At 40.6% G+C, this 13,030-nt stretch overlaps 1 protein-coding gene across 1 annotated transcript in view; it reads right to left on the bottom strand.

The window, feature by feature from the left end:
• ric1 (RIC1 homolog, RAB6A GEF complex partner 1) overlaps window positions 1-13,030 on the bottom strand; it is a 146,757-nt gene that overhangs the window by 117,334 nt on the left and 16,393 nt on the right. The gene's annotated exons all lie outside the window — the stretch shown is intronic.

Below are 13,030 nucleotides of genomic sequence, written 5' to 3'. Positions count from 1 at the left end.
CATGCATCGGGCTGCTCCAGGTTCCAACTCTGTGTGTTGACTTCAACTACGGCACAAAGACGCTCAAACTCAAACCTAATACATCACGGGGGAGGGCGAGTCTCTCTCACTCTCTACGTTCAATGATTTAAAGTAGCCGAACGTTACACTATAAATACTAACTGGATAGTTGATGATATAAACATTTAATTTCATTATCTGAAATATTCTAAAATCATTAAGTCTGCTATAAGCCATTATCCCTTTGGTGTGTGTGCACGCGTCCCATCTCTGGTCTTTGGAAATACCAGATGAGGTCAGAGGAGTATTTACTGAGGATGGCCAGATAATGTTGATATTTAAACTTAAAAAATAATACATAATAAATGTATACATGATCATGCAACATTAAAAAATCATTGTAATCATTGTAGGAACAGTTTGGGAGAGGTAGGTACTAGGTAGGGAGGCCGAGGGGTTTTAGTTGGTGTGGTGTGATAATAATGTTGAAATTGAGAAGTTTAGACTTTAGTTTAGTTTTACAACAGAAATAATTGTTTTGTTATAATGAAAGTACCGGGGGGGGGGGGGGGGGAAAGGTACCATCGGATACCGGTGTTGATTCCCAGGTACCGGTATCGGTTCAAATGTGAACGGTACCCAACCCTAATACATACCACACTAGCCAGAGACCACTAGCAGTCATTTCCTACTCAGACAGACACAGCAGTGCTTGCCTCAAGTCCCGGTTCACACAGGAAGAGGTAACTGTGGATCACAGAGGAAATCAGCGCCATCAGTTGAATCCAATCATCTCATATGACACTGCTAAGCCTAATACAAATCTAGTCTACGTCCGTCCGTCCGTCCGTCCGTCCGTCCGTCCGTCTACTCCTGGCCATTGGAAACTAGAACTAAGTGAACCTGCTGCCTAATGAGACCTTAATAGGAGAGATGATTACTAATTAATTAGTTAGTTACTGAAAGGATATCTCCTGTTCATCATGTATTCATTTAGCTCTGTAGAGTACCATCAGGTCAAAGAGCCAGCTAAATATCACGTGAAAAAACACAGAAATGACCCTTCAATGCCGCTAATGCTGTTATATGACAATATATATATATATATATATCATGGGATGAGAGAAAAATGTCTATTGATAGAGATTTTCCTTGTTTCCTTGTATTGTTGCAACAAAACAAAAAAAAGCCATAACACATTTTTGTCAAATGTGGTGACTTTCTTCAGTTCATGGTGGTGTTTAAGACACATTTTGAGATACACTGGAAGCAAATGGATGTGGTGAATATCTAACAATTTTTATGATAAAAGAAGGGCACCTCGATTTCAAGGCATTGAACCCATATTTCAAAAAGACTGATTTACGCACTCAAGCACGGGCCAGGAGGTGAGCTAGCCCTTCCTCCTCTTAACACAATGGCCAACCACGTGATTGGGAGCCAGCGCTTGATGGCCAACCACGTATATATACGTGTTAAACTCGGTTTTGCTTTTATTCCATTTTAATATCCTACTCAATGTCACAGAGCTGTATTTTGGCTGGAAAAGGCATATTAGGACTCCGAAAGTGCAGTACCGGCCAGATCCTGGTATTGGTATTGCCGTCTCGAGAATGCAGTTTCCCCTGTTGCAGACAGGGTGTCACTTTTTTTTCGCTCCGGGTTAGCTTTTCTGTTAGCCTACAGCTATGGCTTCACCAGATCGCCTGGAATACTTTTTGCGACGCCGAATTCAGTATGCAGTAAAGGAATATAGCATCGGCCAATGGACATATCAATCTACCAGATGGCAATCAAATAACTGGGAAATTATTTTTGGAATCAAACCGGCCACAGGTAAGAGCGATTTGACGTAAATTTCAGCCTTGTTCTCATAGCCATCCACCCGGTCAGCGTATGATGATGCAATAACGAATGCTGTTATTAGTAATCAATAATCAGAAATGATTTCCCCTGCCCGCCCCCTTTCATGCATTCATGGTGGAACATGATACCAATCATATGCATTTAGATTTTTAACTCTAGCTTGTGTAGGGCCAAAACGCCAATCGATTTAACTAGGGGTGCACCGATATATCGGTCGGGTATCGGTATCGGCCGATAAGTGCCTTGTTGACTGCTATCGGCCGATAAGCTCAAATGTGCCGATAGCAGTCGCCGATAAATAACCATCAATTTGTGTAGCGTCAAAAGGCAAAAAAAAAATGTTCACTCGCGACATACCTGCACAACGCCCGCCGTCCCCCACACACACACACACACACAAGCTACTGCATCAAAGTTACTACTTATGATTAACAAGGCATTCGTTTTGTGGCATTAACGTTATATAGTTAGTGTTACACAGACAATAACATCAGCATATTATTATTACTGGTGAAAATGTGATTTACGTTGGAATACTCCTTTGCCAACTTGCTGTACTTTGCTTGCAGGTCTGCAGCCATTATTGCTGGATTATGAATAGCCCCAACTTTAGCCAACGTTATGGCTAAACCTTTAACATTAGTTAACGCTAGCTTTCGGTTAGCTGTTCAATGCTAATAACACAACCAAGCGAACCCATCAGAGCTCCCCATCAACACCGCTCTGTCGGGAGGATGGCATTTAAGAAAGTATCTGCTGTTAAAATGACACAAACATTCGTTTTGTGGCATTAACGTTATATAGTTAGTTACACGTTCAATTACATCAGCATAGTATTTACCCGAAGATAGCAAGCAAGCCGTTCATAGCTCGGTTCCATTCCGTACCCAACTACCCATTCTGCAATCTGTTAATAAAGTTTTCAACCAGACAAATGTATAGAAAGGCTTTGTTTTATTATAACATTTGTTGCAGTACTAAAATCATTGTGTCTCGTTTGGCAATCCTGTGGAGCGCGCTGGTCGGCGGGCACTGCCGGGCAGCTAACGTATTAGCTTGTTGTGGTTCTGAGTTTGACTCGCAAGCAGATCAATGGCGGCATGCCCCGAAGTAGAAAATGAATAAACGCTTGCCGATTGGTGGTAAGAACAGCAGAAGGTGGGTGCTAGCGGTGTGGCGTAATTGGCCGAATCGACTGTCAATCAAAATGGTTCCATTGCATTGGTTGAAAGCTCTGGTTGAGAGAATAGTATCCCGCTGCAGGCCGCCAGAATGGTTCCATTGCATTGGTTGAAAGCTCTGGTTGAGAAAATAGTATCCCTCTGCAGGCCGCCAGACGATACTGGGAGAGGGATAGTGATACCATAAACATATTTCTTGATGTTTCCTTTTTTTAAGTAAGTAAAGAGGCCTACAAATACAAACATACACATACAAATATACAGTAGTTTCATTTAAAAAATTTAAAAAAAAATATTAAAAAAAATTACAAATACTTATTTTTTGCCACAAGTATCGGTATCGGCCGATTGTGTTAGTTGAACAATCGGTATCGGTGGCCAATTTTCATATCGGTGCATCCCTAGATTTAACGTTATTAGCTAGCGCCCTATAACTAGCTTTGCAGGAATTACCCCAGACCATTCCGATATAACTTTCATATTCACGAGTCACACCGGTATAAAACGGGAACGTATTGATGGGAAAAAAATGTATGGCATATTGAAGGGGAAGGTTTATACTGTCAATTGACAATGACAATGGACACATAGCAATAATATAAAATATAGATTTAGCTCTACAAACAACCTCACGCACAGTGAAAACTAGAGAAAAAAAGATAGCGTGTCTAATCCCAATGGCCCTGAATGTGTTAAAGCGAGGAATATCCTCCAATTTTTCAACAACATATGAAACCGGTCTGAAGATTATTTGAAAAGTAGGACATTTTGGCGGTACTTTTGGGTAGCAATTCTTAAGACATACAATTTTGAGCCGGGTTACACCTCCCCCATCATTGCAACTTGATAGCGGATCTACAGTAATTCCACCCTGTGGAAGAATCCTTTACCCTACAATTACAACTTTACACTGCCAAGGAAACTGGTGTGTTGGTGAGACTGGCTCAGAGGGAAGAAGAACCCTGAGCTCAATGACAGAGAAACAGTCTCTGCATCAGACAAGGTCAACACTCTGGAAGACAGATGCAAGTTGCAACCCCTTCATGATAAGGTAGTGAGAGGGGCCAGACTCAAAATCACATGAGATGAGGTTATATGATTAAGCTCACCTAAAAGAGTAACATTCACAATTGGATCTATGCTGCAATACAAGACGTCATAATATCAATACCATCATTCCTCTGCACTGGAACATTTTCTGCCTTGAATACATGCTTGGTTTGGTCTGGTTAAGCGAGAGAGAGAGAGAGAGCGAGAGAGCGAGGATATCATATCCGGCAGGTTGGAAAGAGAGGATGGAGAAGGCAACAATAGAGAAATCATCACCACATCCAATTCTACGGTTGTGAATGGTCTCTTAAATCTGCACATTTCCCGTAAGTAAAAAATAAAGGGGTTCTCTCCTTCTCTGGAGACTGTGTGTTCTGCCCCTACTTTAGACCAACCATTTCGTTTGGCCAAATAGCAAACATTATAAATACTTCAGCGTTGCCTAACTAACACAATCTTTGTTGTGTAACTAAAAGATATGCTGGAATAATTATTTGAAATTTCATGCATGGCATGTTGTAGAGAGAGAGAGGGGGGGGGGGGGTTAGCGATGTGACTGGGCAGCCTGTCGCACACTATTACTGTAACGATGCCTGACTAAGACTGGATAGAGGGAGACACAAAATTATTCTACTATAATAAGCTAACCAATGGTAGAGTGGGAGATGTGGGAGGGTAAACAAGGTTCTACATGGGAGGGGGTTGGGATGGTTACACCCTCCCCCACCTTGACCATGAATTTCAGAGTCAACACTGACACAAAACTTGGGCATTAATGATGCTAATTAGAACAATGCCAGAGGGCTCACGCTGGGGGGAAAACATTCCTAGTCCTGGATTTTCATACATGAGGAACTCTGAGCATGCTTTTCAGACAGACATAGGAAAGCAATCAGATGCCAAGGCTGTTTCCGAATTCATTGCATAAAGTATGTCCATGTCATGATACTACATACTGTTCAGTATGGAGTATCTGCCCGCACACCCAGGTGGAAGTGGCCGTTCATAATACCAGAAGAACAAAATTCAGGGCGCTTTCACATATAGTTTTGGCGGACTCGGTGCGGACTCTGTGCGGTTCGGGGGGGTGAAGTTGCAACATTGTTGCATTCTTCATTTGGTTCGTCTGCATTCACACTGCAATTTGTCAAGCGCACCAAACTTTCTGAACAATGTCACGCGGTCAAAAAGGGCGCTAGTCTATTGGACACAATAGAGAGTGGAAATGCGTGTGCGTAACTGCGAGCCCAACGTGTGTGCACACGTGTGTGTGTTTGTGAGCCGGAGGCGGTGCTGGTGATGCCTTCTGATGGGTAGGCCTGTCGCGATAAGCAATAAATCAATTTATCGCCCGATAATTAAAATGAATGCAATGATTTTGACGGGCGCGATTAATTGCTATTTGCGTGTTTGTTTTAATGAGGCGGAACCAGTACCTCTCGTCAGTCACTCTCCCGTGTGGGGAGGCGGGCCGCTGGCATTACTAGAGTACAGCACAGGAGCTCCTGTGAGCACCATGCGTATGTTGGGCAGTAGCAACGCTACATAGCTTAACTACATTTCTCAATAGCGTTGCTCCTTTTGAACCAAGTAGCGTTCTTTGTAGTGTAGCTATTTTTAGACCCAAGTAGTTACTCGCTACTGCCCGGAGAAACTGGACTGCTAAATAAAGATTAAAGATCTAGCTTTGCTATTCAATGCTATCAACATTAGCTAAATAGCTAACCAACGAAATACAATGTATAACATAGCTACAACACACAATAACGTTAATACAATTGCATGCATCATTGTTTACAATGAACTGGAAGTCAAAGGACTGGACACAGGGACAAGTTAAACATGAATTAATTTATTATAACAGGTAGATTCGAGTTGCGATGTCGTGCCTACGCATTAAGGGCTATTCTATTGATTGCCTGTAGTAGCTGCATCTAACGTTAGTAGCTAACGTTAAAACTAACCTAAAGTTAGTTGTTCACCAACAATCTCAACATTTGTTTCATCATTAGCTCAAAAACACAGAACCGGACAAGACAAGTTGTCCGCTCATAGGTTCTGCTAGGATAATAACAATACTTCCGCTCCGGTCGGTTTCAAAATAAAAGTCTAAAACACCGGAAAAGACGTTTATTAGTACATCATGTGATCAATCGATCTGGATTATTTTTGCCCATCCCTAGTTTATCCTGTGCTGAAAAGTCTCCATTCCAATAGAGATGGTATATATTTTGGTGTTTATTTGATTATGGTTTCACTGCCTTTTATTTATTACGTTTCCACAGTTTTTTCCTCACTTTATTAACATTTTGTACATGGTACCGCAAGGTACATTAATAATACAAGTACATGTTAAAAAGATGACACAAAAAGCCAGACAGAGGGCTTGTTTCCAGTTTCAGTTTGTTTTATAATAAACAATCAAACTGAGAATTTTTTGCCTGCCTATTTTTTTGGTGGAAACTTGATCATGAAGTTGATAAAAAAAAAAAGTAGTGCCGATGTAGCTAGCTATTTTTGCCATGTTGCTTGTAGTGTAGCTTGCTAAATTTCTCTGGGGATACCTATTGTTGTAGTTGAGCTATATTTAAATCGAGAGTAACTGGTAGTGTAACAAGGCTTGCATCACAGTCACGAAAGGGGCTAGCCTATGACTGCCTTAAATTAGCACACAAATCATCTCCAACTAACGTTATTTATTTAAATTGTTCCTGTTCATAATTTTTAATAGACCGGTCTATCTCTCTCTCTTGATAGACCGTCTATCCCACATTACGAGCAACCAATGAGTCTATCTGACAGCCACGGATAATAAACTATAGATTTAGATTCAATGTCAACGTCTTTTAAATATAATCAACACGTTCCCGCATTTCTGTCCGCTTTATCGTTTTATGACAGACATCCGATAGTGTATGCGCCAATAATAACGATAATAGTGTGTTTTGCCTATATTAAATAGTCTAATTGTTTTTTCAGCCGGTTAGTGTTATTCGTTTTAACTTTCAGCCTGTTAATAAATATGTCGTTAATTCAGTATTTAACTTCTTGAATTCATATTTATTTAGGCTATGCTAATTAAAAACAAATGTTATGGACATCTAATTTAATTCTCTGCTTATTTATTAATATATTGCTGACGCAGTTTGTGGCATTGATCCATTGTTCTATTGAAAACATTACCACCATCCTCTCGCTAAACAACTTGTACACCGCGTTGAGTGCCCACAAGTAGCACAAAATTCTGGTCCGATAGTCCGGACCAAACAGCTCTGGTGTGAAAGCACCCTCAGTCATAGTTGTTTCCATTTGCTAGTAATGCCATCAGGAGGACATATCGCCAGTTTTGCCCAAAAAATACACAAAGTATGCTTCAGTGGCCAGTATGTTTTTTATTCAGAAAACTCACTGGAACCAAAAATGGCACTGGAAATTACCTGGCGCAAAATATTGTGGGATTGAAATTACTGTGAAGCAACCGGGTGGGAATCACCAGTTTCATCACGATACGATATCGGTTCTTTGGACAACGATACGATATTTGCCGATATCACAAAGTCTGCCACGATACAATACAATACGATTCGATTCAGGTGCCTGCGATCGAGTCTATGAGACAATATTATATGCCATTGCCCATTTAACACAATCAGTAACGTTTAGATAAACTCAAAAAAGGCAACGGAAATATCATTTGACATATTTTTTTTTAGCTCTTCCAGACATTTAAATGACAAACAATTAGGGATGGCCGATATTATCGGCCGACCGATATTATCGGCCGATATCGGCAGTAAAATGTGATATCGGAAAATATCGGTATCGGTTAAAAAAAATAACAATATTGCATCCAGTGAAATTATTAGTTACCTGAAATTATTCAGTTTTTTTGGGGGGGAAACCCTGCATATATCGGTATCGGTTGATATCGGTTGATATCGGTATCGGAAATTAAGAGTTGGACAATATCGGAATATCGGTATCGGTAAAAAAGCCAATATCGAGCATCCCTACAAACAATCTATTGTTTTTAATACAATAGACATCATGTTGACTGTAAAGTGCCACATTTTGATATATTGAGCTTTAAACTTTAAGTAAAAAAGTTTGGAACTCACAACATGCAACCTAAAACCCCTTCCTCTCCCAAACCGTTCCTACAATTGTTTTATGTTGCATGATGATCATGAATACATTTATTATGTATTGTATTTTTTATGTATAAATATCAACATTATCTGTCCATCCTCAGTAAATTTACTATCAATATAATATACTCCTGACTTCATCTGGTCTTTCCAAACGTGCACACACACACAGAAAGGGAGAATGCCACTCCCCCCCCTTCCCCAGTCCCCACTAATGGACCTCTGCTGTTCCCTCTATGGCTCTGATCAGCGTTAGCTTAGTTAGCTTACGCTAACGTACCGTTAATTTCGGTCTTTAACGCGATGTGGGCATAAAGGAATGGCGAGGATGCAAAGCATGTTAGATGCATTTGACCCGTTGCGGGAAAAAACAGCATTGACTTATTTTGGGTCGCAAAATAGGCACACATGGCATTTCAAATGAGACTGCTGTGCTGCTGGGCGGATACGACTTGCCACGGGATTTTCAAATAAGAGTATCGCAATATGAACCGATCTTTTTACGTTGCATCGATCCTATTGGATCATTGATAATAGATCGATATATCTATCTGGATCGATGTATCGTCCCACCCCTCTGCAACCATCCGCTCCATACTTCAAATGTTGGTACTTTCGGTTTGCATACAAATCTCTGTTTCATACATTATTTGTAGGGCTGTCCCCGACTAAGCATTTGGATAGTCGACTATGATTGGCCAAAATGAGCCGATAAAAGTCATAAAAATCATTCCATTTGGGCTGTGGGGGTGCTTAATGTCTGACGGAAGGCTTATTGTCCTCTGCAAAAGCATGCAATTGGTCCACTGATGGATACATCTTGATATTTGTCTAGTCTAGTGTGTTCATTAGATGGGTGAAATCATTTCAGTGCCTCTGTGCCTGTTTTCTTAGGCAGTTAGCCTTTTCTTTTGGAAAGAATGATAAAAAGAAATTAAACTATATATATATAATATTCTCTTTTTTTTTTCGGCTAAGGTTGGCGGCAGTCGACTACGGCTCCTTTCGATCGATTAGTCGACTATTCGACTAGGGGTCAGCCCTAATTATTTGCAACTGAAAATTGCATACAATATAGTATGGAGAATTCTGAAGCGGCACATGTCACATCTGATTAAAGGGGAGATGAAGCATTGAACAATGTGATCCTAGTTTGTTTGTTGTGTACCTTGTGTAAGACAGGGTCCTATAATCAAATGTGAAATCCTGCTTATTTGTCTGAAAGCAAAACTTGGGGTCATAGTCCCGGGTCAACAAACACGGGATGGTCCAGTTGTACCGACAGCTGACGAGGTTATTCCTGGGTAACTGTGTTGGGTGTAAAAAAACAAAACAAAAAGTTATAGACTATATGACTGCCGTTACCTCAAGTGACCTTACTGAGACAGGATTATAATTGATGGCTAAAGAGGAAACAGATATTTGACACCAAGGAAAAGAGCCGCCCTCTAAATAGTCCCTATACACAAGCTCTATAACAGCCACATCCTCAGTCAGTGTAACTAAAGAAATCCCACGGGTGCTCAGGATTATTACACACACGCACAAGTACGCACACACAAACACAGACACTGTGGATCACACATACACACTCACAGTTCCTTGATATCCCCAGCAGTGTCCCAGCCACCCACGTCGGCGTGACAGAGTGGCAGTACAGAGCGACTAGGAGGCTAAGCTGCTCCTTTACACGGACACAGCGTAGCCATTACCACCTCGCCTGACACTAGCCAGGACGGGACTGGCCGGCGTGTCCGAGCAGAGATGGGGATTAAGAGTGAGGAGACGATGGATGGCCTGATAAAACACGGGAGGAAAAGGAGGAGGGAGAGTTAATCACCTACAATCACACACAGTAAAATGGAGTGCAAGCAGGGAGCGAAATTTACTTTTTGACTCACCGGCCAGTGGCTGGTAGATGAGAAAAATCTATCCGCCAAGCATATTTCTTACCAGCCAATTTTTTTTATTTTTCTTTTTTTTTATAAAATATATATATTATATAATCATACTTGTAGTTGTATTATCTGCGAGACATCGCCACCACGCAACAAGTCAAAATGCTCGCTATCTGCAAACGTTCACCGTCTGTGTGTATACTCGAGTAGCCTCCAGCTCCAGCAAGGATTCTCCAGTGCTGCAGCTGGACCCTATACTGTAGCCTCCAGCTCCAGCAAGGATTCTCCAGCGCTGCAGCTGGACCCTACTGGAGCTAACGTGTACTAGGTAGCTACCTATCCAACGGAGGTATTATGCACTACTAGACTTGCTGGAGCATTTGTTGATATCGGGAGCTATCAGTAGCTAGCCGGCTAGATAACGGACAATGCCTCAGTATTAAACTAAAAGTGAATAGTTGACTGGGTCATTTTGTAACGGTAGCTAACGTTAGACTCTAGCCTCTGTTTACATGGGGTTGGGAGGGGCTGGAGGAGGGAGGAGCAGCGCGTTGCATGTCTGTGTGCTTGACAGCGAGTGAGAACTCCGCTAAGAATTGGATCATGTTATTCGATCGGTTTTCACATGACTGTTTCGTTGCCCGCCACATAGCGGACAGACCTCTCAGTCCCACCCGCCAAACGTAAAATCTGCCCGCCAATGGCGCTTGGCGGGCTTTAATTTCGCTCCCTGAGTGCAAGGCACAAATGGAAACTCAAAGAGTCAAGGAATGATGAAAATGTAAACAAGGACAGTGTCTTTGTCATATCGCTGCAATAGGGGGTTTTAAGTGTTGGTTCACTTAATAACAATAGTCCTAAAAACGTGCTACATCTTCAAAATATCTCTGTTTTGTTATCATGTAACATTTCTTCAGCTAAACAAATACTATCGCTTTGACATAGGGCTGTACCGAATGCCATTTTTTAACATTCAAAGCTTCTATTGAAGTATTCGAACGAAGCTTCGAATGTCTGTCAAAAAGAAATGTATTAAAAAAATAAAAATAAAAAGATTCTCAAACTAAATACTCAATTTGAATAAAATGATTAATCTGATTAAATGAGTATTTTTTTTATTAAATCAACTTTCTTTAATGAATATAACTAATCAGTTTCGTCAACAAATAATCCAATAAGGGCACAGTTGGTACGAAAGTGATTGTGACGTCTTATAGTATAATACTATAATATTAGTGTAGCCTAAACTTTATCTGCAACTGTGAAGAAAAACCCCATTGATTTTAACAGATTGAATAGACATACAAAAAAGATTAAAAATATATATATATTTAAAAATGTATTAAAAATTCTAATGTTGATTTAGAATTTGAATGTCAACATTATGATCGAAGCTTCGAAGCATTCGGTACAGCCCTTGACATAACAAGAACTCTTTGTTTATTTTTTTGTCATTCTGGTGCTCATATCGAGAATCCTGTGCCAACTGCCAAGTAATAGACGGATTAAGATACATTTTTGGACATTAAGTTGTATGAAATACTGGATGTAAAGCGATTAGCTTACTTACAGAGTCCAGTGGTCAAGAGTTCTGGCCGGTTTCCAAGCGAACTGGAACAGGGGCTTGAAACCAAAACGTTTCAAACCCACACCACAACATGGTGGCTAAAAAGTTAGCCTACCTATTTCTAACACAAAATCATTGTCCTCCAGCACTTCGGATTCTGCTATCACTTAGCACAAATCTTTTCCTTAGAAAGAGCTGGTATATTACTATGTGCGGGAGCCGTTTCACAGGTAACGCGGCAACAGGGAACAAAATTAACTTTGACTTAACAGCCATTTGGCTGGTAGATTTAAAAAACTACCAGCCAGGCAGATTTTTTACCAGCCAAAAATTATAAATAGCTTTTTAGTATATCGCCATGTGTTATTATTACTATATAATACTCTCATATGCTATTTTCAATTAATATCATAAACAACATAAGGAATATTAGCATAATTTTGAGTGGACTGAAGGAATGAGTCAGCGTTAATAGTTTTAAATGCAAATAATTTATTGAAACATAGAAGTGGGGTCAGGACACACACACACTGTTTCAACTCACCACCCCTGCATCATATTGTAGTCTAGTCCGTCTTCAAACTTCCACTTAGGCCTGCCGCGATAAGCAATAAATCGATTAATTGCAGCGATAATTAAAATGAATGCAATGATTTTGACGGGCGCGATTAATTGCTATTTGCGCGTTTGTTTTAATGAGGCGGACCCAGTGCCCCTTGTCAGTCACTGTCCGTGTTGGGAGGCGGGCCGCTGGCTTTACTACAGAGCACAGCACAGGAGTCTTGTGTCTATTCTACTAGCATTAACGTTACTCATACAAACAGAGTAAACACAGTTTTCAATCAATCAATAACAACATTAACGAGACCCTCGTTGTGTCTATTCTGCTAACGCTAACGTTACCTCTCATTGTGTCTATTCTACAAGCGTTAACGTTAGCTAGGCTGTCTATGCTAACGTTAACGAGCATTAGGCTAACAAGCTGTAACGTTACCAGTCGCGTCTATTTGCTAACGTTAGCATTAGGTAATAACCGGTTTAAAATGGATGGTGATTACCTCACGTTGTGTCTATTCTACTAGCATTAACGTTACTCATACAAACAATCAATAGCGAGTTATATTGATCACGCTATGTACGATAGCCATGCTAAAACGCTAGCACAACATTAGCACCTAACCTAACAACAAGCCTTAACAAGTCAGCGATCTTTTTGCGAGACTAAACTCTCCGCTCGGTGGCAAATTGTGTTGATGTCGGTTTTGTTTAATCAATAAATGAGGCAGAATACACAGTGACTGTATCCTTTGTTTATTGCAC

The sequence above is a fragment of the Notolepis coatsorum genome (assembly GCF_963971535.1).
Source record: "Notolepis coatsorum genome assembly, chromosome: 11".
Taxonomy (NCBI): domain Eukaryota; kingdom Metazoa; phylum Chordata; class Actinopteri; order Aulopiformes; family Paralepididae; genus Notolepis; species Notolepis coatsorum.
The sequence above is the reverse complement of the archived record's forward strand: the minus strand, read 5'-3'. Positions and strand labels throughout refer to the sequence as shown.